The following is a 4,149-nucleotide window of genomic DNA, read 5'->3' on the forward strand; positions in this document are numbered from 1 at the left end:
GTTCTGGGCATCTTTGAAATACCTATACAAACTTGTTCCTACATAGTAACTTGCAACTTTGAATGAGAATATGTTTGCTTACAGCAACGTGCTATATGTTCTGAATGCCCGAATTGGGAATCTGTGTCAAAACTTTGTTAGGAATTATGTGATCCTTACTAGCTGGAAGTAAGGGAAATGGGGCATGAAGTTATTTCTAGGAGTTGGAGACATACCAAGGTTAGCTCAGTTCTGGGCATCTTTGAAATACCTATACAAACTTGTTCCTACATAGTAACTTGCAACTTTGAATGAGAATGTGCTTGCTTTCAGCAACGTGCTATATGTTCTGAATGCCCGAATTGGGAATCTGTGTCAAAACTTTGTTAGGAATTATGTGATCCTTACTAGCTGGAAGTTAGGGAGATGGGGCATGAAGTTATTTCCAGGAGTTGGACACATACCAAGTTTAGCTCAGTTCTGGGCATCTTTGAAATACCTATACAAACTTGTTCCTACATAGTAACTTGCAACTTTGAATGAGAATGAGCTTGCTTACAGCAACGTGCTATATGTTCTGAATGCCCGAATTGGGAATCTGTCTCAAAACTTTGTTAGGAATTATGTGATCCTTACTAGCTGGAAGTTAGGGAGATGGGGCATGAAGTTATTTCTAGGAGTTGGAGACATACAAGGTTTAGCTCAGTTCTGGGCATCTTTGAAATACCTATACAAACTTGTTCCTATATAGTAACTTGCAACGTTGAATGAGAATGTGCTTGCTTACAGCAACGTGCTATATGTTCTGAATGCCCGAATTGGGCATCTGTGTCAAAACTTTGTTAGGAATTATGTGATCCTTGCTAGCTGGAAGTAAGTGAGAAGGGGCATGAAATTTTATCTAGTAGTTGGAGACATACCCACTTTAGCTCAGTTCTGGGCATCTTTTAAATACCTATACAAACTTGTTCCTACATAGTAACTTGCAACATTGAATGAGAATGTGCTTGCTTACAGCAACGTGCTATATGTTCTGAATGCCCGAATTGGGAATCTGTGTCAAAACTTTCTTAGAATTTATGTGATCCTTACTAGCTGGAAGTAAGGGAGATGGGGCATGAAGTAATTTCTAGGAGTTGGAGACATACCAAGGTTAGCTCAGTTCTGGGCATCTTTGAAATACCTATACAAACTTTTTCCTACATAGTAACTTGCAACTTTCAATGATAATGTGCTTGCTTACAGCAACGTGCTATATGTTCTGAATGCCCGAACTGGGAATCTGTGTCAAAACTTTGTTAGGAATTATGTGATCCTTACTAGCTGGAAGTAAGGGAGTTGGGACATGAAGTTATTTCTAGGAGTTGGAGTCATACCAAGTTTAGCACAGTTCTGGGCATCTTTGAAATACCTATACAAACTTGTTCCTACATAGTTACTTGCAACTTTCAATGATAATGTGCTTGCTTACAGCAACGTGCTATATGTTCTGAATGCCCGAATTGGGAATCTGTGTCAAGACTTTGTTAGGAATTATGTGATCCTTACTAGCTGGAAGTAAGGGAGATGGGGCATGAAGTAATTTCTAGGAGTTGGAGACATGCAACGTTTAGCTCAGTTCTGGGCATCTTTGAAATACCTATACAAACTTGTTTCTACATAGTAACTTGCAACTTTGAATGAGAATGTGCTTGCTTACAGCAACGTGCTATATGTTCTGAATGCCCCAATTGGGAATCTGTGTCAAAACTTTGTTAGGAATTATGTGATCCTTACCAGCTGGAAGTAAGGGAGATGGGGCATGAACTTATTTCTTGGAGTTGGAGACATGCAACGTTTAGCTCAGTTCTGGGCATCTTTGAAATACCTTTACAAACTTGTTCCTACATAGTAACTTGCTACTTTGAATGAGAATGAGCTTGCTTACAGCAACGTGCTATATGTTCTGAATGACCGAATTGGGAATCTGTGTCAAAATTTTGTTAGGAATTATGTGATCCTTACTAGCTGGAAGTAAGGGAGATGGGGCATGAAGTTATTTCTAGCAGTTGGACACATACCAAGTTTAGCTCAGTTCTGGGCATCTTTGAAATACCTATACAAACTTGTTCCTACATAGTAACTTGCAACTTTGAATGAGAATGTGCTTGCTTACAGCAACGTGCTATATGTTCTGAATGCCCGAATTGGGAATCTGTGTCAAAACTTTGTTAGGAATTATGTGATGCTTACTAGCTGGAAGTTAGGGAGATGGGGCATGAAGTTATTTCTAGGAGTTGGAGACATACAACGTTTAGCTCTGTTCTGGGCATCTTTGAAATACCTATACAAACTTGTTCCTACATAGTAACTTGCAACTTTGAATGAGAATGTGCTTGCTTACAGCAACGTGCTATATGTTCTGAATGCCCGAATTGGGAATCTGTGTCAAAACTTTGTTAGGAATTATGTGAATCTTACTAGCTGGAAGTAAGGGAGATGGGGCATGAGGTTATTTCTAGGAGTTGGAGACATACCAAGTTTAGCTCAGTTCTGGGAATCTTTTAAAATACCTATACAAACTTGTTCCTACATAGTAACTTGCAACTTTGAATGAGAATGTGCTTGCTTACAGCAACGTGCTATATGTTCTGAATGCCCGAATTGGGAATCTGTGTCAATACTTTGTTAGGAATTATGTGATCCTTACTAGCTGGAAGTAAGGGAGATGGGGCATGAAGTTATTTCTAGGAGTTGGACACATACTAAGTTTAGCTCAGTTCTGGGCATCTTTGAATTACCTAGACAAACTTGTTCCTACATAGTAACTTGCAACTTTGAATGAGAATGTGCTTGCTTACAGCAACGTGCTATATGTTATGAATGCCCGAATTGGGAATCTGTGTCAAAACTTGGTTAGGAATTATGTGATCCTTACGAGCTGGAAGTAAGTGAGATGGGGCATGAAGTTATTTCTAGGAGTTGGAGACATACCAAGTTTAGCTCAGTTCTGGGCATCTTTGAAATACCTATACAAACCTGTTCCTACATAGTAACTTGCAACTTTGAATGAGAATGTGCTTGCTTACAGCAACGTGCTATATGTTCTGAATGCCCGAATTAGGAATCTGTGTCAAAACTTTGTTAAGAATTATGTGATCCTTACTAGCTGGAATTAAGGGAGATGGGGCATGAAGTTATTTCTGGGAGTTGGAGACATACCAAGTTTAGCTCAGATCTGGGCATCTTTGAAATACCTATACAAACTTGTTCCAACATAGTAACTTGCAACTTTGAATGAGAATGTGCTTGCTTACAGCAACGTGCTATATGTTCTGAATGCCCGAATTGGGAATCTGTGTCAAAACTTTGTTAGGAATTATGTGATCCTTACTAGCTGGAATTAAGGGAGATGGGGCATGAAGTTATTTCTAGGAGTTTGACACATACCAAGTTTAGCTCAGTTCTGAATATCTTTGAAATACCTATACAAACTTGTTCCTACTTAGTAACTTGCAACTTTGAATGAGAATGTGCTTGCTTACAGCAACGTGCTAAATGTTCTGAATGCCCGAGTTGGGAATCTGTGTCAAAACTTTGTTAGGAATTATGTGATCCTTGCTAGCTGGAAGTAAGGGAGATGGGGCATGAAGTTATTTCTAGGAGTTGGAGACATGCAACGTTTAGCTCAGTTCTGGGCATCTTTGAAATACCTATACAAACTTGTTCCTACATAGTAACTTGCAACTTTGAATGAGAATGTGCTTGCTTACAGCATCGTGCTACATGTTCTGAATGCCCGAATTGGGAATCTGTGTCAAAACTTTGTTAGGAATTATGTGATCCTTACTAGCTGGAAGTAAGGGAGATGGGGCATGAAGTTATGTCTAGGAGTTGGAGCCATACCATGTTTAGCTCAGTTCTTGGCATCTTTGAAATACCTAGACAAACTTGTTCCTACATAGTAACTTGCAACTTTGAATGAGAATGTGCTTGCTTACAGCAACGTGCTATATGTTCTGAATGCCCGAATTGGGAATCTGTGTCAAGACTTTGTTAGGAATTATGTGATCCTTACTAGCTGGAAGTAAGGGAGATGGGGCATGAAGTTATTTCTAGGAGTTGGACACATACCAAGTTTAGCTCAGTTCTGGGCATCTTAGAAATACCTAGACAAACTTGTTCCTACAT

This window comes from Diceros bicornis, chromosome 19 (genome assembly GCF_020826845.1).
Source record: "Diceros bicornis minor isolate mBicDic1 chromosome 19, mDicBic1.mat.cur, whole genome shotgun sequence".
Classification (NCBI taxonomy): Eukaryota; Metazoa; Chordata; class Mammalia; order Perissodactyla; family Rhinocerotidae; genus Diceros; species Diceros bicornis.